The following is a 24122-nucleotide window of genomic DNA, read 5'->3' as shown; positions in this document are numbered from 1 at the left end:
TCATGGGAAAGGAAATAAGATTGGCTCTTCCTCTGAGAGAGGAGGAAAGGCAGAGAGACTTAAAGAAGAGGCGGAGAGAGACAACACAGAGAAAGGGAAGATTAAGTGTCGATGCTTCCCCAAAGGCTTGGATGTTTCCAGGGGAGCAGGAGGGTTGGGAAGTACCTCTGTTTCCCTCACTAGACTGTAAGATTTGTTAGGGCAGGGACTGGATCTGTTTTGTCCCCTCCTATTATACCCACTACCTAGGACAGTGCATGGCATATTGTTGATTCTCAATGAGTATATGTTGAATAAAATGAATGGAAGAGTGTGGGCACTAGGGACTTAGAAGAGTGGGAAATTCTGGAAATAGCTATGTTAGGAATCGACAAGAAATGAATAATAAGGTTGCTATTTTGAGGTTAGGTGGTATGTATTTAAAGTGAATCAGCATTTTTCTGAAGTTCAGAAGCAAGAACAGAAAAGCAGACAGATGCGAATTGGCATGGCCAAGACAGTGGAATGAAAAAGGAGTCTAGTATGCTTGTGAGGGCAATGGAGGCCAGACTGGAAATGGGGTCAAGGATGAAAACAGACTGAAAGCAGCAATAGACTGTCAAGGTCATGAGATTACAAGTCCTTCTGAGGGCTTCAGGCAAACAGCCGTTTAAAACACCAATGTAGCATATAGCTTTGTAATAAGGCTAAGCATCCAACCCAGATTTTTACTCTAAATTCTGAGTGTTCAGACACAAACCGTGTCTGATTTGTTTTCTCTTGTAGCCCAGTTTGTTACTTAAATGAGTAAAAACTGGAGAAGAGAAAGAAGGAAATTAAAGACATGACTGACATGTGTTATGTCTATTAAAATTATGAGCTATTCTGATTTTTATGTGTGTATAAATGTATGTAAATATTTGGATGTGTGTGTATGATAAAATGCACAATACACATTCCATCATAAAAATCCCCAGATATTTTCTGCAATATTGAGGTTAATAACAATGATTGGCAGATCTATCAGTTAGTTGAGTTGTGTTCTGTCTTTTGTGCTGTTAGATGGGGCAAAGATCTGGTAGATACTGGGCTTGAAGACCCAGGAGACAGGGTGGAGATTTGGAGGTGCTGAGAGCAGAGAACTAGAACCAAATTCCTGGATATAGGCATCTTGTCCAAAGGTTAGTTACTAAAAGGAAAGGGCCTAGGGATGACAGGTTTGACCAGAATCAAAGACCATGGGACTGGTCAGGTCAAACAAAGGGACAAATTAGCAGGTACCATATAGGAAGTCAAAATCCAGAATTACTGTGTGTTTTCCTCCTTGGAAGACCTAAAATTCAAACCCTCTGCTAAGACTGTCCAGCCTTTTGATTTCTTTGCCTTCAGTATCAAATGTATTTTCTCTTCTAGGATTTTCTATTTAAAAGATAAAGTTTTTGAATTAATTTTCTTATCTCCTCTGTTGAAATGTCTTATTCTTTTTATTTTATTTATTTCAAATTGTTTCATTCTGTTTATTCTGCAAATACATATACTCATATATTTAGGTTTAGCAGGATGGAAATTCTTCACTTGTGAAAATTCAATGCAAAGGTACATTAGGAGCCTAATTAAGAGAAAACAATGACTCACTGTGATGGAAGTGAGGTGGGAGTGGGGATTGGAAAGAGAAGAGAATGAAAGGAACTTCCACTCTCCTCCAGATTTCCTAAGTCTTCAAAATGTCATATTTCAAGGGAATCCATTGTTCATTTTAAAGGAAAACAAAAATTCTACACTCTTTTTCATATTGGGTCTACAAATCAGTAAAATATTAAGGAGAAAAAAAAGAAATACCTCTTTGTGACTGATCATCTACTTTACTCATCCAAGTCCTTGAATTTGATTGGGTTGTGGATTTGTACTTCTGAAAATACATGTACTTCTGAAAATAGAATGTCTCAAGTATTGTTTCTAAATTCCAAAATGCTTGCTACTACATTATTCCTCTTCTATTCAACACTGAAACACAGAAAAGATAATTTAAGAGAGCTCATGTGATGTATGGAACCAACAATGTACAAAATCTGGATTGGACACCTACCTTTTATTGGTAAAAAATAAATTATAACACAACATTAGTTTATGGGAATTTATCTTTGAACAAAGCCATCTCAGAATCAAAGCATTATGGTAATTATTAAGTTTCCCCCTCCTGTCCTTGAAATTTACTGTTTAAAAGCTTGCTTTTATCACAGGATATAAAACCCCTAGAAACAATTTGAAATTGAATTCAAATCTCTGGCCCTGAGACTTCAGATATTTTTCTCCTTTGCTTAGTTATCCAGCTATTTTAAAATTTTATTCTCTTTGATCTTTGATAGGAATGTTGGCTTGGCACAGTCATTTTATCTCCAAACTTGTGATTTTTCTTTTGAAAACTCCTAAGTATGAATTTCAACAAGTTAACAAAGGGTCCTAAATTCTCCCTGCTAGCTGTAAATATCAGTTGATGCATTCAAGTATTACATGTCATCTCTTGTCCATCTTTTCATATCACACAGACTTCCAATTAGCCATTTGGGATTCTGACCACATTTGCTAGGAAATAACTATTTAAATATGTCTTCTCCTAACACATTTCTAATGGGATTCCCCTGGCAAAGGTAGATGGGATTTTTAAGATTCGAACCATACTATAAACAGAATTGGTTTTGGTAATTGCTGATGAGTTTCCTGGCTAGCATACATGGAGCTAAAGTGACAACTCCATTGAACAGAATGGATGGCGGAAAAGAAAGGTGAAAGATGGCACCTGCAAAAACAGGCTGTCCACTTCCAGCACGGGTTAGTTTCTACTTAGTTGCCTCTCCCTGCTGTTTTCTCCCTGCTTAAATGTTTTCTATCTTACTGTTTCAGTGCTGAGATTCTGCCAAAAATATTAAACACAATTTGAAAGGAAAAGAAAAACATAAAGATAAAACTTCCAAAAATGATATTACAGGGAGGAATAAAATTTTCTTCCTTCCTTAAAATTGTATCTTTCTATGGTACACTGTCTTCAAATAAAAGCCACTGAATCCAATATCCACTCATCTTAAAATACCATTATTGATAATAGCTAATATTTACTGAGCTATTACTAAGTGCCAGGCACAATGCTAAATGCTTTACACTTATTATTTCATCTAATTCTCACAGAAACTCTAAGGAGTTATTTTTATTATCCTCATCATAAAGATGAAGAAACAAGTGTAACGGGACCTTGATCTACGAGCCTTCATCTCCCTCTATTAATAATATTAGACCTTTTACCGGAAGGGCTCTGAGAATCCAAATGCACACATGTGTTTTCTCACCCATTGAACACTAACACCTACAAGTATAATCAGAGCAGAGGGGGGCCACAAAAGGGGTTATAATGTTTTTCAACCTGTAAAGAGTGTCTTCAGTAATTCTGTTGCTAGGTATATACCCTAGAGAAACTATCCCCAATGTGCAAAAAGAGACATGTATAAGAATGCTCATTTACATAGCAGTTAAAATGAATGAAGTAGATTTCCATGTATTAACATGGGTAGATCTTGAAAACAATGTTGAGAAGAAAAAAAAAGTTGTGGAATGATACCATTCAGTACAATATCATTTATGTAAAAATTTTGTTTAGTAAAAACTATGTTTAGAACATAAAATAGAATATGTTATTTGTGAATATGCACTTCTGTAGTAAAAGGATAAAAGTGTGAACCAGAATGGTAAACTTTCAGGATAATAGGTGCCTTGGGAGGAAAGGAATGGGACTGGGGAAAGGTACAAAGTAGGCTTCTACTGTCTAATGTCTCATTTATTTTGCTTTGAAAAATAATACAAATGTGAGAAAATGTTAACATGTGTTCTTTTAGGAGCTACATGGGTTTCTTACCTTATTCTCTGAAACTTTTTGTATTTTTTACAATGCTTCCATCTTAAGGAAGATAAATAGGTATATTCATGCTGGAAAAGGGCAGAAATCACTATATAGAGCATGATCTCCATGATTTTAGGGTAAAATTTTTTTAAAGCAGATTTAACTAGATGCCCAAGTTATCCATAAAATAACTCAGTACACATAGAATATCTAGCTTTGAGTCTTGTAAATTCGGTGCAAACTCCAAAATAAATTAGTTGTAAAATGTATTCCTCAGTAATTTCATTAAGATGAATTTCATTCTGCGGTTTTATGTTAGCTGCAAACTGCAGGGTGCCAGCTACCCAGACTCCTGCAATATTATCAAGGCCAGCAGGAAGAACAGTTGTCTGGAGACTGGTATAAGCCACAAGCTTCTGGCCAAACCCTCCTCCTCATAGGTCATCATTATAATCTGGACTGTACATTCCCAAATCTGATTCCCTGACCATCCCCCTTCCTCTCCTTTTTTCATCTCCAACAGCACGAGATTTTGTTGTGAAGGTAAACACCCCTGAATGCTATCTAATTAGGCTATGCAGTTTCGGTAGTGAGCATTTTTCATTGCATTATTTGGTATAAGGTTCTGGGTCATAGCTAAAAATATTTCAGCTTGCAAATTAATCTAATCTTTTGTTTTCTTTTGTTTGGAATCTTTTCACTTTCTAGATAATAATGTAGTTGAAGAATGCTAAATCCAGCATTACTTAAAGTGCTATTCATTTGTTAATATTATCTTCTGTAAGTGAGGAAAGTATTCGTGTACTTTTAAAAATAATCCCTTTCAGTTATATAACTAGAAGCAGTACCAGTTTGTTTGTGGGCATGTGTTCATACACATTTTTTTATACCTGCCTTGTTTCAAAAAGGATAAAAGATGGTTTACAGATATACATAAGATAGCACCAGAAAAATTCAGCCTAAAGTTAGTGAAGAAATCGAAACAGAGGATTAAAGTTGGAAGTGAGTTAAGTATATAAAGTACATCCTGTTCAATCTTACACACAGGCCGGAAGAAAGCCACATATATGGCTCTAAGCTTTCTCATAGCCAAGGGAAATACTGTCAGTTCCACAATTAGGTATCCAGAAGACAAAAACAAATGGGGATAACAAACAAGGGAAACACAATTATACCAGGTGCTAAAACCAAAAAAATATATTTTCCAGTTATTGTCAGAAAGAGTAAATATAGCAACAAATTTCACGATGCTTTCTTATAAATCCCTTAATGTGGGCCCAAAGTATTATACCAAAGTGAATTCACTAAGGAAATCTGAGAGGAAGAAGGAGCCACGGCATGGGATTTGAGGCTGGGAGATTAGGAAGTGGGTGATCTAGGCACAATCCAGGGGTAAAGCATTGCAACTGTTGGTCTTGACATGAGGCTCATTACCAGGATGACCATATAGTTTATTGTCTAAGCCAGGGCCCTTTGAGAGTAAAAGGGGATACTATTAATAATTAAGCACCAACAACATGTATAAGCCAGGACTGCCCTCAGCAAACTGGGCCATATGGTTATTCTAAGTCCTTGCTCATCACCCACTTACATCCTGCTCCCAATGCAGCCCACCACTGTGGACCAAGTCAGCCAAACTCATCCTGTCCAACATGGAGTGAGTCTAACTGGTTCTAGTCATAGGGGACTCTTGGAGTTTCTGGCCCAGGTCACCAGCATGGGGTAGGCTTGTCCATGAGTCAGCCAAAGAGGGAAGGTAATCAAAAAGACTGGAATAAGTAACGGGTAATGGTGACCTGAGGATCCAGTCTCCAAAAGAACATGTTAAAGGAGATGTCACTGCTGGATAATGGGTGGGAGGGAGAATGAATCAGGTTGTACGTGACTGGATGGGTCCCATGAACAGGAAAGAGGTACCCTGCTTCCTAAAGGACCTAATGAGAGATCTAGTGGAAGAAAACTACTTGAAGTTGGGATATTATCATACTGGTTGCAGCACCTAATCTGTAGTTCTCAAACATGTACTATGAATTACCTGAATAGTTTATTAAAACTAGATTCCAGGACCCAACCCCACAGACAATGATTTTGTTAGTCTGAGATGAAACCCAGCAATCTAGTTTAACAAGCACTCCAGGTGATTCTGGTAATGGCGGTTCTAGCCTACACTTTGAGATAGCCTTTGGGGGAGTCTAACTTTCCCACAAAAAAGGGTACCTTGCGCCAGCTTTGGGGACAACACAGTGCTGGTTCTCCCGTGGAAGGTGGGGGATAAGAGATGGAGCAGAGCAGATAGGTGGATCAAAGCAGCTCAGTCTTCAGCCACCTGAAGGATTTTTCCATTGAGGGGCTTAGGTTCCCAATTTAGAAGAGAAAAGGCCTCTCCTCTCCAGATTCCCTATATGGTCCTAACAATTAACAGAACCACCCAAGCAGGGACCCATGTAACCCCATTTTAAAATACTAGCTGGAAAAACTCCCACTCCAGCAAGCTTCCCTTTACCCAGTAATAGCAGTTGGTGTTTACTGATAATTTTCCACATGCCAAACCTAAGCGCTGTATCTGCATTTTCTCATTTATTCCTGAGAACAACCCAAATGGAGTAGGTCCTATTTTTACCCCCATTTTATGGCTGGGTATGTTGAGCAGGGCCTCTGTGAAGCACACCCACAGGGCACTGTGCATAGTGTGGTCTAAGTCTGTGGCACCCCATGTGGTAATGCAGGGCACAACCTTCACAGCCTTACACACTGGGCCATAGGAGTTTGGTAACTTTCCCAAGGTCCTACAGCTAGAACCTACGTTCTGAAACCTCACAGATGAAAAAAAGGAAGGAAGTGTAGAAGAAGAAATTTCTATGACCCTGCCAGGAAGGGAATTGAACTAACTTGGGAATCAATACACTTATTCACATAAGGACAGGTAAGAGTGAGAAGTCAGGAAGTAGCACATTCCAGTGAATCAATTGTGGCAACTGAAAATCTCCCAAGTTTTCCTGGATGAGGTCCCAAGACTGCCTCCCCAAGCCATATTAAATGATGGTGGAGAATAAAGCCCCAAGCTCCCATTCCTGGTTGCATTTTTTTTTCCAGTGAAGCAACCTAAGGCCACGCTTCTTGCCTCCAGTGTCCTGTCCAGTGCTCCTATAAAACGTGGTTTCTATCACACTTTTGGCCCTCGTAGTAAAGTGATTTTCTGTGTGTCTATTTGCCCGCCAAGTTTTACAGCTTCTTGAAGGCAGAGATAATGCTTTACCATATTTGTGTCTCCCAATACCCAGGGAAAGCATGCCATGTGTGCATGGCTGGGTGTCTGTGCCTGCTTCCTTCCTTTCTCCCTTATGTGTTGGGCATTAAACTACCTGCCTTCAAAGTTTAGTGAGAAAGACCTATAAGTAATAATGAAATGCTTTACAGAGAAAATTATAGAGGTAAGCACAAGGTTGCTGTGGAGCCAGAGAAGATTTGACTTAGTCTGTAAGGACGAGTGAAGGTTAATAAATTAAGCTGGGCAGAGAAGGAGAGGGGAGGGGGCATTCTAGAGAGCATGTAGAAAGAAAATAGATGCTTACGTGTATGAGAGAGAGAAGAGGAGAAGGAGGAGAGGAAGGGACAAAGGAGAGGGTATTTGTGGTACTGTAGCTGAGTGTGGCTGAAGAAATTTTCACTTTGACTGTGACACCAACAGAGGGGCCTGGGATAGGGGTGGGAGAAGAGTACGAACTCTGGAAGCTGACTGCCTGTGTGGTCCAATCCCAGCTCTGCCACTTCTCAGCTAGGTAACTTGGAGCAAATTACTTAACCCCTCCAGCCTCATTTCCTAATTTGTTAATGGGATAATAATAGCACCTACCTTTTGGGACTTTTATGATAATTAAATGGCTTAATATTTACAAAGCACTTAGAACACTGCCTGTCATGTAATATGTATTCAATAAAGAATAGCTGTTATCGTAACCCCATTGCTCTCTTTCTCTCATTCCCCACTTTTACTCCATTCCAAGCATTCTGCCTCTAAAACAAATACCAAAACCATCTTCTTCTGTCTTCACTGTCTTTACCTTGGTCCGAAGAATCATGACTTCTTTCCTAGTTTCTTGCAGTAGCCTCCTAACTGGTCTCCCTGCTTCTAGTCTTGCTCTGCCACAATCTGACCCCCAGAGCAACCAGAGTGATCCTTTTCTTTTCTTTAAAGATTGGCACCTGAGCTAACATCTGTCACCTATCTTCCTTTTATTTTTCTTTTCTTCTTCTTCTCCTCAAAGCCCCCCAGTACACAGTTGTATATTCTAGTTGTGAATGCCTCTGGTTGTGCTATGTGGGATGCCGCCTCAGGATCGCCTGATGAGCAGTGCCATGTCCGCAGCCAGGATCCAAACTGGCGAAACCCTGAGCTGCCAAAGCGGAGCATGCAAACTTAACCACTTGGCCATGGGGCCGGCCCGGGAGGGATCCTTTTCAAAGGTAAATCAGACAGTACTCCACTTAAAAATTCATGTCGTCCACAACTAGAAGGACCTGCAACTAAGATATACAACTATGTACGGGGCGGGGTGGTGGTGGGGCGGGGGGGTTAGGGAGATAAAACAGGAAAAAAAAAAGATTGGCAAAAATTCATGGTGTCGACTTCATCAGACTAAAGAGCCTTTTCAAGGCAAAGGAAAACAGGATTGAAACAAAAAAACAACCACTAACTGGGAAAAAATATTTGCAAGTCATACATCTGATAAAGTCTTAATATCCATAATACATAAAGAACTCACACAACTCAACAACAAAAAATCAAACAATCCAATCAAAAAATGGGCAGGAGACATGAACAGACATTTCTCCATAGAAGATATATGGATGGTCAATAGGTACATGAAAAGATGTTCATCATCACTGATCATGAGGGAAATGCAAATCAAAACTAAGATATCACCTTACACCCATTAGAATGACAAAAATATCTAAAACTAATAGTAACAAATGTTGGAGAGGTTGTGGAGAAAAAGGAACCCTCATACACTGCTGGTGGGAATGCAAACTGGTGCAGCCACTATGGAAAACAGTATGGATATTCCTCAAAAAATTAAAAACAGAACTACCACATGACCCAGCTATCCCACTACTGGGTATCTATCCAAAGAGCTTGAAGTCAGCAATTCCAAAAGTCCCATGCACCCCTATGTTCACTGCAGCATTATTTACAATAGCCAAGATGTGGAAGCAACCTAAGTGCCCATCAACAGATGATTGGATAAAGAAGATGTGGTATATATACACAATGGAATACTACTCAGCCATAAAAAAGAACAAAATCATCCCACTTGCGACAACACGGATGGACCTTGAGGGAATTATGTTAAGTGAAATAAGCCAGACAGAGAAGGACAATCTCTGTATGACTCCACTCACATGAGGAATTTAATAAAGTAGACAAAGAGAACAGATTAGTGGCTACCAGGGGAAAGGTGGGGTGGGGGGCAGGCACAAAGGGTGAAGGGGTGCACCTACAACACAACTGACAAACAATAATGTACAACTGAAATTTCACAAGATTGTAACCTATCATTAACTCAATAAAATTTTTTTTAAAAATCCATGGTGTCTTATCACGTACTGTACCAACCATTTAGAATTCTCCTTATCTTGGCCTTAAGAGGGCTGAAGTAATCTACCTCCCTCCTACCTCTCTAACCCCATGTCATTCTCCCTTTTACTCCCTAGGCTTCAGCATCTAACTGCATTGAACTTGGCAAGTTTGTCTTGCTCCTTTGCACCTGCTGTTCCCTTTGTCTTCCCCATCCCTTAACTTGTTTGCTTCCTTCTCATCTGGTAGAACACAGCTCAAAGGTCAGAGGAGTAGACGTTAGTTTGAGAACCAAACTAAACCTACAGCCTCCCTGGTTTCTATATGCTACTCTGGTAAATTTATTTCCTTTTCTTTATTTCTTTGTGTTGTTTTTTCTGCCTCCCTTATCCGTGCCCACCCCAGAATGTAAGCTCCATGAGAACAGATACAAGGGCTGTCTTTTTTATTGTTGTATTCCCAGTTTCTATAACAGCAAACCTCTCCCCCAATAAATTATGCACTCAATAAATATTTATTGAATTGATGTTGATTGAATTAGAAGAGAGTATGGAAAGAAGAGAGAATGCTCCCCAAAATTAAGGCACCTGTGGCCAATTATTATGCCTTTATTATTTGCATAACTATAATATTTTATATTGCATTATTATTATTTTTCAGTAATCCAATGAGAAATGATGAGGCCTTAGCAGTGGTTTTCAACTTTGGCTATGCATTGGAATCATCTGGGGAATTTTAAAAACTATTGATGCCTGAGTGCCAGCCTCAGAGATTCTGACTTAATTGGCAGATGCAACCTGGGCATCAGGATTTTAAAAGCTCCACAGGAGATTCTAATGTGCAGCCAAAGTTGAAATCCTGCCCTAAAGGCAGAAGGGGGGGATATAGAAGAGAGTGAGTGCAGGGATGTGTCCGACATATAATAAGCAGGACTTGGTGGTTAATTACAAATTGGAAGTGACTGAAAGGAGGGTGCCTGGGAAGAATCCTAGATTTCTGGCTTGGGCTTGGGTGAATGAGAGAGGCATTTTGAGAAAAGATAAATTCTGACTTGGATAGGCTAAATTTGAGGTGCCTGTGGGGATTCAAGTGGAGATGTCCAATAGATAATTGTTTTTTAATAGATTTGTGCTGCCCTAATGAAGAAGAGAAAATCCCTCTAGATTTCAGGCAGACAAGAAAAGCAATCTCTGGAAAATGACAATTGTACAGAGTACAAAACCATTCCCACTCTGCACAGCCTCTTTACTCAAAATCTCCTTCCAAGCCAATGCCCCATCTGTTCTGAAATGTTGTTCAACATGTTGATATATTTTCAAGGATTATATTACGTATGGGTACTGTTCCATAAAGCCATTTAACTTACTATTCTTCTACCTGTAGGCTTAAAGTATCCCATTGATTAAGTTGCCCGAAGCCTTCAAGTAGCATTTAAAGGAATACATAACAGCTTAAAAACTTCCAATAAATGAAAATAAACACACCCATTATTACTTTCTTTATGATTCATGGTCAGATACTTAGACCTAAACTGCCTAATTTAGCTTTTTAATTGGTAAACATTTACTAGATTACCAGATACCAAGTATGATCTGAAAGACCATGGCTCCTTGGTTTCTAATTTAAATTAGACAGACACACCTAAAACAAGGATTGATAGGGCGATATATTTAGTTAAGTAACAGATGGCGAATGGACATTCTGTCCAGCATCTATCACATTCCGTTTCTCAGTATTCCAAGGAAGAGTGACTCTAAATCTTGAACAGAAATCAACTAGAAGGGAACGGACCAGATCTGGAACGAATGCGTTTACTCAACTAAGAAATGATACCAAGTCATATGTAGGTTAAAAAATTCGAACGGGGTATGACTGGCTTAAAGGTATGAGGGGCTTGAACAGGTAACGCTGGATTAAAATAATTCAGAATTTATCAATAAGGACTGATATATGAATTCTAAATACTTAAGCGACTTGGTGAAATTAAGGGAGAAAATAAAAAAGGGGTAGAAATGAAAAAAAGAATGGTAACACCCTCACATAGGGTGTTAAATTGCGGGTAAGAGCTGCTCCTAGGAGCCTCTGCGCAAGACTGAGGTCTATTAAAACTAAAAGGACGAGTGGGTGGGGGCGCCGCCACTCTCCGGGAAGCACATTTCCTCGAGAAGAGTGGCAGAAACTCGCTGCAACATCCCGGCTCTGCTCTCCCCTGGGCTGCCAATCTAGCAAGTGAACCGTGAGCATACAAAGGAACGATTAATAGCGTGCGAAATGCCAAAAGCCAGGTCCCCAAGTCCAGTATTTTCCCTTCACCTTGAGAGCAGCTTCAACCACCCCCGCTCGTCTTTGCAGGAGACACCTGCTCCACAGCTCGGGGTGACTCTGGGGGGCAGGAAGGGCCGCAGACTGCCCCGCGCGGGGTACAGGGAGCGGGTCCGCGCTCGGGGCCACCCGGCTCGCAGGCGCGGCGCTCCTAGGCAAGCGCGGGGCGAACACGCATAAGCGAAGGAGCACGTCCCAGAGCCGCCTGCGGCGGGCCCGGTGGGCGTGACGCCATGACGCACGGCACGCGGGCGGCGGGGCGGGGCGGGGCGGGGCAGGGCGGGCCGGGGGCGGGAGGAAGGAGTGGGAGGAGGAGGCGGGGACTGCGGGGGCTGAGGGAGGGGGAGAATGGCAATTGCGGCGCTGGTTCCCGGGAGCAGCCGTCAAGACAGAAGTGCGGAGGAGGAGTTCGGGAAAGCGGCTGTCCGGACGCCTCCTCTCGGTTCCCCGCTCCCCAGCTGAGAGGCTCCTCGGCGGGTTTGAAGGACCCTCCTCCGTACTTCTCAGGCTGCTGCCGCCGCCGCGGAGAGATGGGCCTGCTCGCCCGCAGCCCTGCGCCGGCCGCGGCTCCGAGGAGTTGAAGGTACGGGCGGACTCGGGAGGAGGGTGCGCCGGGGCAGGAGGGCAGGGGCGGCTCCCGTTTCCGACCCAGGGCGCTCTGGCACGGCCGCTGCCCTCCCGCTCCTCCCAGGGACGGAAATGGATTCGGAAATCCCAAGGGAAAGGCGCCCCCTTTCGTGCTCGGCGCGGGGCCAGGGGTCAGGCCTCGGGCTGGTTCCGCGTCCCCCGGCCGGCCCGGGCGCGGGCGTCCCCTTGGCTGCGGGGGCGGAGGCGGAGCGTGGGATCCGCCCCGAGCCCTGTCCTGGCCCCGGCGGTCTGTGGAAGGGCCGCCGACGGGCAGTGTTGTGACGCACCCAGGCGGCGCTCCCCTCGAGCACTTCCTCAGCCCCTCAAGCTGGCGACACCGAGGGCAGCCGCCTCGGGGAGGCGGCGGGGGCGGAGCGCATTCCTGATGGGTGAAATCGGCTCTAACGGGACTGATTTCCGGGCCTCGCTGCAAATTCGGAGCCGGGGCCAGCGCCCCCAACCCCTGCTGCCGGGGGCTCTAGGGAAAAGGAGGCACGCACTGGGGAAGGTTCATCGGGGGGGACTGCCACCCCCTTGAAGAGCAGAAATGAAACGTAGGAAAAATGGTGCAGCCTTGGGGTAAAGTATGTGTTCACAGGGATCTTCCACGATTGTCTCCCTCATGCTGAACCTTCAGGGAGTTCCCAGCTTTCACCCAGCAAGTAATACCATTGTTTCTAATTTCTAGTTTTTCCTATCATCTGGGTTCCGCTCTGCCATTGCTCTTTCCCCCCATTTCCATTAATGGGAAGAAGGAAAAGAAGTTAGGGTTCATTAACCCCGCGACAAGGGCAGTAAATAAAAGAGAGGAGAGAGTGGTTAAGGCTATATATGGGAGAAAGAGAGGTCTTAATTTTTTCCCATTGGCCCTTGAAGGTAGAAGTATACGAACGATTCTGGTTATTATTTACTATTCAGATTGTTGCAGAGGGTTCTGTTGGGTCGACGTTGGAAAGGACAGCGTCTAAGTGGTGCTGCAATTTTCAAACCCAGGTGTTGGCTGGAAGTCTAGTTTTAAATATTAGTAAACAGTGGAGGCATAAAGTAATTCTTTCCCCTGACTGCTTGCCGTAAAATGTTTGTGATCTCTTCTTTTCATTCTACTTTTTTTCCTCTAAGAACATGGCTGTCTTTTTATTTCTTTATTTTTTATTATTATTTTAACCCAATAAGTCTGACAGTATGCCTAAATTTCATTTTCGCTTTTGCCACTAACCATCTCAATGCGAATCTTTCCACTTCTGTTTATAATTCAAGCTATTACCGTATTTGCCTGTTTATGCTTCCTTAACACCCAAGTACCTGAACGGAATTAAAATGTAAATACTTCTCTCTATTTAGAAAATGGTGATGATCTATTGTCAACTCTTATTTTCAAATGTTCTTTCCTTGCTATGTGCAATTCCATCGTAAAGATTTAGAATTAAGTCTTGGGACTTAAACCAAATTATGCACCAGCAACAAAAAAAAACCCTCCTTTTTATTTGTTCAATATTTTCCTTTTTTATTACTCTATACAATTTAACTGAAGTTTAAATTTCATGTGTCCACGGAAACTATTTTAATGTGACCGCAAGGTGTTTTTCTGGGGAAAAAATTACATTTGGCGAGTAATGTTAGTGTATGTTTTCCGTATCTCTGACTTCCAGAACTAGCCTAGTAAGGTTAACTTTTAAAACTGCAACATTCTTTTAGAACTTGAAACAACCCAATTCCTAGTATCCAAATAGTAGCTACTTGAAATATTGTTTCATTTTGGGGATGCCTCACTTGATCATTAGTTTATGTAAAGAACAGTCCATTTTACTGTCATCTAACCAGTGTTGGAATTTGTTTTTAAAATTTTGGTGGTGATTTATAGAATTTTGGGTGCCTTTTTACTTGACGAAATGAAACCATATTTTTTTCTACCTAACATATGAAAGATACTAAGGTTAGTATCTGTTTTTAAAGACACTTCAGCCTTTTAGTGGAAAATGAGTGCACGTCACAAATTTGAAATAAGGGAAGTCATAAAGTGATATTTTTGCAGTTGTGAATGTAAGACACTTGGTGTCACCTATTTAATGGGATCGAATTGACAGATGCTAGTTGTTCTTATGGAGTTGTTAGATTGAATTAAATATAAGTAATTTGAAGCAAGCTTCTTTAACATTTGAAAGACTTTCTTGTATATTATGGCCGATTTAAGATAAAATTATGATTTATCTTAAAGACTGACTTAGATTTTTCACGGAAATTCTTTGGTTTCTAGTTATCCCAACCCTTTTTTTTTTTTTTTAATCTGGAGGGTATGGGATTGAAAAATGTAGTTTTCTGATTTTTTCAAGGGGGAGAGGGCAGACAAATATGTGATAACATGTAAAAGTTGCTAGTCAAGTGCTGGGCACAGAGTAAGCTGGGGATAGGTTTTGTAAGCTGGGGGTAAGTTTTGTTGCATTTTCGTCTGAATTGCCTGCTTATATTTCTTCTCTACTCAGGTTACAAAGGGAAAAATCTTAAGAGAATTATTTTTCTGATGCTGCTGACAAGTGACAATTGATTGTCAAATACAGGCTGGATTCACGCTGACTAAGCTTTATGCTATTTTATTGTTTGAGGCACATATAAAAATTAGGCCATTTTGGGCTGAAGGCCAAGGGAAAATTGAATTTCTAAATTTATATTTGCATATTGCATTGTATTTGGCAAACTAGCACTAGTAGTTTGGCCTGAAAGGACCCATAATCCTATATGGAGTACTTTAGCTTAAAGATTTTGGTTTGAGTCTTTTTTAGCAAAATGTTAATCTGATTATTTATGGAGAATAGTTAAATTTTCCTTACGCTATTATTTTCTCTAATCAGGAGTAATTATTATTTTTCTTCCTCTTTTTTTTTTAAAGTCATAGGATATCAGTTCTTTGTTAGCTGACAGAAGATGTATAACATCGAAACTCTGTATATAACCACACCTGCACAGCTAAAGATTGAGGATAGTATTCCTTTCTAAACACATCTGTGTTTCAGATGGTGGTAAAATTCAACCAAGAAAGGCGGTGAAATCATTTTGAGTATTCAAAACTTGGGTGCTTCATTTATTTCTCAATAGGTATCGTATACCAGTAATACTTTCTGTATTAAAGTGGGAAAAATTAGCACCTTTTGATAAAGTAGTTTTTGCTTGTATTGCTCTCTTCGTAGCTGTCAATAAAACCTGAACAATTATTTTGTTTATTGTAACATTTTCTTGAAAGCTATTCCATTAGCCTTAAAAGTGTTATGTATTCTTGTCTTATTGATGTTACTTAGTATTTTAGTTTAAAAAATCATTTACTACAGACATAATACTTGTTAATATGTTTTAGAAGTCCTATTTAGGAGAGTTTTCTTATGTGAAAGCCTCAGAAGAACAAAGCTAATAAGAAGTTATTTTAACCCTCAGTTAAGTTTGTGCAAAATCCTGCTCGGAAATCACCTTAATTTATTTAAGCCCAAAAGAAACTTCAAAACTTCTTGGGTCCGAAAAACTAGAGTTGGCTTCTTAAAATTATGTACACTTAACAATTTCGACCTCTGTCCTTCTCTGGAGACCCTTGAAAGTATAAATAGTCCTGCTGTAATGTGAATAGCAGGCAGGTTGCCAGTTAAAGAGACACTGGTAGAGGTGAGTCATAAGGAGGGAGCAAGAAACCAGGAGAAGCTACTGGAATGTTATAGTATTAGGCTTCAGATAAATATTATGTAGCATAATAATTTAAGTATTGTATCGCAAAAATAGTCTGCCATTAGTAGTAGGATCTATTGATGATTTATGTTTTGTGATTTCTAAGTCAGGTATTGACATTTCCTCCCCAAAATTGGTATTCTAAATTAAATTATTATGCATTATCACAAATGAGAAAATAGTATGTGAAATGTGCAGTAGAAATGGAGGAGATAATGTAAACTTTATGATGGCAGGGATCATTCTCTTTGTTCACTCAAAGTCTCAGCATTTAGCATAAAGCCTGACAATAATAGGTGTTGAATAAGTATTTGCTAACTGAATAAATTATGTATAATGTAAGTATCTATTTCATAACTTTCTCTACAGCAGGGCCATCTAATAGAAATATAATGTCATAAATATAATTTAATATTTTCTATTAGCCACATTAAAAAAGTAAAAAGAAACAGGTGAAATTAGTTTTCGTAATGTATTTTATTTAACCCAGCATATCCAAAATATTACATTTCAATGTGTATTAATAAGTGACTTTACATTTTTTATTCATACTAAGTCTATAATTCAGTATGTGTTTACACTGGACAGCATAGCTCTAGGGGCATTTCCTATGAAATATTTGTCCCTTTCCACAGAAATTCTTTTCTTTGTCTTTTGATAGTCTTTTTCTAACTTGTTGGTGTGTCTTTTGAGACCAAATACAGAAGCGCATATGCCATTGAACTGGAATTACTGAGTTGAATTGAAAGTCAGGACACCTGACTCCTCTTGGTTTTACAACTCCCCCAAAATGACTGTGCCTCTCTCTTTCCCTGTCTATAAAGTGAGGGAGAATATGCTACCATCTATTTCATTGGGTTCGTATAAATTACATCTTTGAAACACTCTGAACTACTCAGACAAGATATCACAAAAGAGATTTTTTTCATTATTAGTAACTTGTCATAGGAAGTCTCACTATAAAAACAAAAGGAAGAAGTACGCATGAGACTACTCCATGTGGAGGTCCTGTTACCTCCTATATTAGAATCACTTACAATGAATAAATCAATACAAAATGCTCTTGTAACATAGAGAATCAGGAGAGGTGTTTAGGTCTATTAGAACACCAGATTTTAAACCTCTGATCCATTTAAATATTGCCTGAACTAATCTATTCTTCAGTTTTTGTTTGTATGAATAACCCACACTTCTTATATAGGTATCTTTAAATCAAAATCATGAAATAAAGTTCTTTGGGAAGAGGAGATGGGGACTGATAAGTGAGTGTGAGTGGGGAAAGTAAAACAATCATTTAGAAAAGGCTTTCATCACAGGATTTGTAATGTATAGCCCAATGACTAGTTCTTTTATCCAGACCAAGGGGGGCGATGGTTACCTGGGAAGCAGTTGTACATAGCCAAATATAGCCAAATCAAATAGATGTCTCCTTATAGGCATAACCCTTTAAAAGAAAAAAACTTTCCTTATGGATGAACATCCTTTGGCCTTTTGCATAAACAGAACACTTTGCTGATATCTTTGGCAAAAATTTCTGGAATCATGTAGTAGGTTGAATGGTGGCCCTCAAAAAAGTTCACATCCTAATCTCTGGAACCTGTGCATGATACCGTATTTGGAAAAAAGAGTCTCTGCAGATGTAATTAAAGTAAGGATTTTGAGATGAGGGGATCATCTTGCATTATTTGAGTGAGTCCAGAATCCAATTGCAAGTTGTCCTTAGAAGGGAAAAGAAGAGGGAAATTACAGGCAGACAGAAGAGAATAAACACACAAGAGGAGGAGGTAATGTGACCATAGAGGCAGAGATTGGAGTGATGTGTCCACAAGCTTGTAGTCACCAGAAGCTGGAAGACGCAAAGAACAGATTCTCTCTTGTAGCCCCAAAAGGGAGTGTGGCCCTGCTGGATTTTGGACTTTTAGCCTCCAGAACTGTGAGAAAATAAATTTCTGTTGTCTTAAGCCGCCCACTTTGTAGTAATTTGTAGCAGCCACAGAAAACTTATACACAATCAAAAGTCTTCAGAAGCCAAAGATCTGTGCTTATCTTTGTTTTATATCATGCATTGTAAATATCAGAGACTTGACAGTCCTTCCTTTACTATTCTAATCCTTTCTTAGAAATATCAGAGAAAGTTTCTTAATACCCTCAAGTCTCAACAGGCCTAAGAAATAGATTATATCCTGTAAGATATATTGTTATTTTTCTCTTCTGTCATTCCTTCACTCCTGCTCCCAATTTGCCCCTTTTTTGCTCTTAAGATATAGTTCACATTAGGATGGGGGGCAAATAAAATATTGATGGGGCTAGACCAATAGGTTTTGTCTTCTGAAGGTATAATTCCTAAAAGGTCCGCCTTCCACCTTTTCTATCTACTTTACTGATCCTCCTCTTCTCCCCTGTGTCTTAATGGTGGAACGACACAGGCCTCAGTCCTTACCCTTCTATTTACTCCTTTGGTGATTTCATCTGTGCTCATGATTTTACACACCATCCATATAACAACTCCTCCCAAATTTATATCTCTAGGTCAGACGGTTTTCCTGAACTCCAGGCTTGTTAAATGGGTATTTGGATATACTTTCCCAACTAAGATATAAAAGGCTTCTCAAACTTAAATGTCTGAAAATGAACTCCTGCTCTTAGCTCCTCTCTAAAACTTACTCTCTTCACAGCCTTCTCCATTTCAGTGGATAGCAGTTTCAGTCTTCCAGATAATCAGTCTCAGATCCTCTTGGAATCCATCAGGAAATCCTATCAGTTCTACCTTCAAAACATGCATCAAAACATATCTTTATCACCTCCACTGAAAAGCCTGTCATCATCTCTGTCCTAGATTATTGCAATATCCTTTAACTTTCTCCATGCTACTACACTTACCCGCTTCTTCCCATTCTATTCTTAGCGCCTGAATTATCCTTTTAAATTATTCAGATTCTAAACTATCTCTGTCTGTTTAGAAGCCCCAGAGTTTCCACAACTCACTTAGAATAAAAGCCAAAGTCCTTACAGTGGTCTATAAAACCCCACACAACCTGGTCATCCATTCTGACCTGTCTCATATATTCTTTGCCTTGCTCATTTTCCTTTGGCCACATTCTGGCCTTTGGGCTATTCCTTAAACATACCAGGCACATTCCTGCTTTAGGGCCTTTGCAGTGGCTGTTCACCCTGCCATGGTTATCTTTTCCCCAGATTTCCACATGGCTAACTCCTTTACCTCCTTCAGGTTTGTTTAAATGTCATCTTTTCGGTAAGCTCTGATCACCCTTTTAAAAATTGTAATCAGCACCACATGGATACACACTCCTGATTTCCTTTACCCTGCTTAACTTTTTTTCCACTCTCTATCAAAGAATCACAGTAAAGTGCTTAGATGAAGTATTTAGAATATTGTAAGCTTCTATGTAAAAATATGAAACAATTTTTAGTAGTTTGTTTGTAATTACTGACCTAGAATGATTTGTGGAGATAAGATAGGATTTGGGCCTTGAAAGAAGAGTGAGACTTTAGATAAGCAGAAAGGATGGAAAAGAGTATTCCACACAGAGACAAAGGCATAGGAAAAGTCATGGAGGTGAAACCATCTATGTTTTTTCTTGTATTTAACAAATAGATCAGTTGGCCAGAGTGTGATATTTATGTAGGAGAAAGGTAAGAGACTAAGTTTAGATTGTGGAAGGCTTTGAATGTCATGGAAAGTTTGAGATTTATTTATCTGTGGGAATTGAGTGGAGATTTGTAAGCAGACTTTAGCAAAAAGGCTAATGTGATCATTCAGAAACCAGTAATTAATGAAGGCTTAGACTGGGAAGTAAGGCAGTAAAAAAGGACTGAGACTGGGGCTGGCCCCGTGGCCGAGTGGTTAAGTTCGCGCGCTCCGCTGCAGGCGGCCCAGTGTTTCGTTGGGCGCGGACATGGCACTGCTCATCAAACCACGCTGAGGCAGCGTCCCACATGCCACAACTAGAAGGACCCACAACGAAGAATATACAACTATGTACCAGGGGGCTTTGGGGAGAAAAAGGAAAAAAATAAAATCTTTAAAAAAAGTAAAAATAAAAAAAAAAAAAGGACTGAGACTTTGGCTGTGCCACATTAGCTGTGTGGATAAATCAAATAATATATAGACCAGTGCTGTTCAGTAGAATTTTCTGCAGTGATGGGACTGTTCTAGACCTGTACGGCCCAGTATGGTAGCCACTTAAGGCTATAGAGCATTTGAAATGTGACTAGTGCAACTGAGGAAATGAAATTTAAATTTTTTAATTTTTAATTAATTTAAACTTAAAAAGCCTTATGTGGCTAGTCATGATCTATTGGACTGAGTAACTTTAGACTACAATTTTCTCACTTATAAAATGTAGAGGTTAGATTAGAATACTAGTGTCATTAGAAGGTTAGGTTCTTTGGGGCCAGCCCTGTGGCTGCGTGGTTAAGTTCGCGTGCTGTGCTGTGGCGGCCCAGGGTTTCCCTGGTTCGGGTCCTGAGCGCAGACATGGCACCACTCATCAAGCTATGCTGAGGCGGCATCCCACATGCCACAACTAGAAGGACCCATAACTGAGAATATACAACTGTGTACCCGGGGGCTTTGGGGAGAAAAAGGAAATAAATAAAAATCTTAAAAAAAAAAAAAAAGAAAGAAAGGTTCCACAGCCAAATAAAGTTGGTGCTATATTTTGAGAAGAGCAAATGGGTATTTGTTTGAGCAGATGCACCTGTGCATGACCAGCATTTGTGAAATAGTTCCACGTTTGTAGCCTTTTCAGTTTTTGTATCTCCATGACAGACCAACAGACAGATGGGTAAAAAATATTTAAGGCAGTAATTGCCAAAAAATTCAGTTACTCAATTTAAATCAAATCCAAGAAGTTTAGTGAACCCCAACCAGAATAAATACAAGGAAAATCACATCTAGGCACATCTTAATCAAACTGCTGAACATCAAAGATAGAGATAGCCATTAAGATTTATATTTTTTCTTTATTCCTCACCTTCTCCCAAACTCTCAACATAAGCATATGTTGCTGAAGAAGTTTAATAGCCTGTTAGGCTTTTGTAATATAGAATACATCATCTAAAATAGAAAGTCTTGTTTCTTTATCTTCTTTCTTGATTCTTTTACTTGAATATAAGATAGCACAGGCTTCACTAGTGACCAAAATTAGTGATCAATAGAAACTCTGCTGGGAATCTCTGTACCTATTCCCTCCTCACTTAAAAAACAAAAGCAAAAAAAAATGACTTTTTACTTAGTCCCCTTTCTATTCTCTTCGACAGTGCTAGTAAATACTGTTGTATACTAATTGTATTACATTCATGTTTTAGAGGTGCTGAACTTCTGTGTGTCAGACATCAAAAAAAGAAAATTAGAAGCTGTAGGTACTCTTTGCTCTTATACTTAGTATTTAAACCATCAACACAAAATTATTGGATTTTCTCCATATTTTAACCTTTTTGAGAAGTAGCAGAAGAAGCCTACTTTTAGCTGAATAACAGAAGCAAAAACAGATATTCCAGAGTATAATGGGATTTTCTTGTGGGAAGTAATTTCTTTATTGTCTATAAACTTTTTTGCCCAGCCTTCTGTATTTCTAAAACACCCTCTCATGAGTCTTAAATCATTTAGGCACGTGGGTGGCTATTAGATGCTACTAAAGTGTTTATGGTTAGGAGGTGTTTATTGGTAGAATATTTTAAATCTGTAATTCTTGACTGTATAGTGTCAAGATACTTAATGTCTTTTATTTATCCTGTAGCACTTGTAGGATAAAGGTTCTTGCCTTTTCAGTTTAAAAAGCTAGATGTAGTAAGGTTGTATTACTTAATAAAGGTCACACAGCAATAGCAAGCCCAAAGCAAAGATGTGAATCTTCAGTTCCTCATTGCCACTTAATGTGTGTTCTGTGTCATAATTTATTGAGCCAGTGTTTATTAGGCACTTGCTATAAGTTACATATTGTGTTAGGTACTGGGGATACAAAGCTTGTCTTAGATTTCATTTCACCTAACATTTAGTTCTAGTATAGAGCCAGGTTTTGTTAGGTACCGTTAGCACATGTCAATTTCACTTTATTCTCATAACATCTATTTGAAGTGAGTGGTATAATCCGTATTTTATAGTGGGGATCACAGACTCAAGGAGGTACCTTATCTAGGAGATTTTATAACTAAAAGTGGCTGACCAGGTCTTGACTCCCAAATTCTCTTTTTTATACATTCAGTACTAGGTGTTATTTGCCTTGTTTTCTGCCCCAGAGGAGGTTGACCTCTAAAGACTGCCTGACTTGGGCTCCCTTGTTCATTTCTTGTTGGATTTAGCCAGCGTGGGGCACTGGCAGTCCGTTGGAGAGCCAGAGGAAAGAGAAGCTGGATATTTATTCTTCCAGCTGCTATTGGGCAGCTCCCCTCCAGTAACTGCTTCCACCCTGCCCCTTCATTCCAGTGGGTGCCAGTGGCTTCCTGAGTATTTTGCTGTCTCTGTTGTTTCATTTAACCCTGCCCACACCTTTGTAAATTTGCCCTTCAGTTATCTTTTCCAGAATGCTTTGGTTTTTTGCCAGGACCCTGACTGATACATACAGCTTTTCTTAAAATATGGGCTATTACTTGTATGGATTTGAGCTTTCTGACTGTTATCTAACCTGTGTTTATGAGTGTTTAGAATCTGGAACACATTTTCATTTAAAATGATATGGTAATTGTTGGTTAGATGCTTCAACTGGAATGCTCAACTTCTATAATTTTTACAAGTATAAAAAATAGCATGGTGCCAAATTAACGTATTTTATGATGAGTCAACATGAAGTTATCAGCTCTTTTACTAAATCTTTGGTCTTCAAAGCTTTGACACATGTGACATTTATTCTGGGCCATTCCTATTTCTTAGTTCTTAACATATTCCTCAAGACATAAAAAAAAAAAGGAACAATCACGTGATCTTGACTTTAAAAGGATATAAACACTGTGATCTAGAGAAGGTTAGGAAGCAGGGTCACGTCTTCGTCCTTCTCTGTACTAATCTTAGGTGCTACTCTTCAGTTGAAGTACATAAAAAGGTCAGGATTGAGTCTCCTTTGCCAGCAATAATACTAATTCTCCAACCAGTTTCTTCAGGGTGTGAAAATTTGTAGCAGCAGTTGACAGAGTCTTGCTTGCTTGTTGGAGTTGTGCTAGACTGGGAAAGAGGGAAAAGGGAGAGACATTTCTCATAGCTTAATTAGCAGATGACTGGAATTCCTTGTGAAGTTGGTGTTAGAGAAGTGTGTCTTTTATGATTTTAGATACTTGGTTGAAAATACATAATTTGGGGTCTACTTGTATTCTCTTCTTTTTCTCTGTTTCAGTAACTAAACTATTCTAGCAACTTTAATTACAGATCCATACTTTTATTTGGAGAGGGGGAGGTATTCCCACTAAGCCAATAGCCATAACATGATGGAGGCCAATCTCAGTTGTCTTTTTCCGTTCACTGCTTTTCTTCATGTTATCAATGCATTATAGTTTGACAAATCCTTGTGATAGTAAATCAATTTAAAGGGCTTCCAAGATTGGGGATTATTGGGAGTTGGGGATATTTCAAATTATGTCATTAAGTACATTTACTGCCTCTCATCATCTGTTCTTGCTCTGAAATGGTATGAATTATATAATTATATATATAATTATACCATGTAAACATCTAGGTTTTTATATATAATATATCCTGAATTTAATCCAGTAGACCTCATATTTGTCTTTGTAGACCTAGTATAAACTAATTGGATTTTTTAAAAAACAGAGCATGTATATGCCTAGGAGGTATGACAATGAAATAAGAAGACTGATATTTTCTTGTGGTTATGGAATGGTATCATCACTTTGTGTCATTTTAAGAAATATTCATTTGTATTTGTTGATGATGTTTGTCTTCATAACACCATCTTGGCTCTGGGTTGTATTAAACAAATCACAAATATTCAAGTTCTACCTTTAAAACCTTATTAAAAAGTTGAAGGTAATCAGGAAAGAAGAACAAAGTGA

At 39.4% G+C, this 24122-nt stretch overlaps 1 protein-coding gene across 3 annotated transcripts in view; it reads left to right on the top strand.

Moving 5' to 3' along the window:
* Positions 1-12083: 12083 nt before the first annotated feature.
* Positions 12084-24122, top strand: part of RNF19A (ring finger protein 19A, RBR E3 ubiquitin protein ligase) — a 45074-nt gene continuing 33035 nt past the window's right edge. The window contains exon 1 of one of the 3 annotated variants that reach the window (XM_001492262.5): positions 12084-12348. The gene's annotated coding sequence lies outside the window, so the exon portion shown is untranslated. Of the gene's footprint in view, positions 12349-12586; positions 13055-24122 lie in introns of those variants that run through there. The other 2 variants (XM_023648770.2, XM_005613230.4) reach the window with 2 other exon arrangements.

Source organism: Equus caballus, chromosome 9 (genome assembly GCF_041296265.1).
Source record: "Equus caballus isolate H_3958 breed thoroughbred chromosome 9, TB-T2T, whole genome shotgun sequence".
NCBI lineage: Eukaryota > Metazoa > Chordata > Mammalia > Perissodactyla > Equidae > Equus > Equus caballus.
The sequence above is the reverse complement of the archived record's forward strand: the minus strand, read 5'-3'. Positions and strand labels throughout refer to the sequence as shown.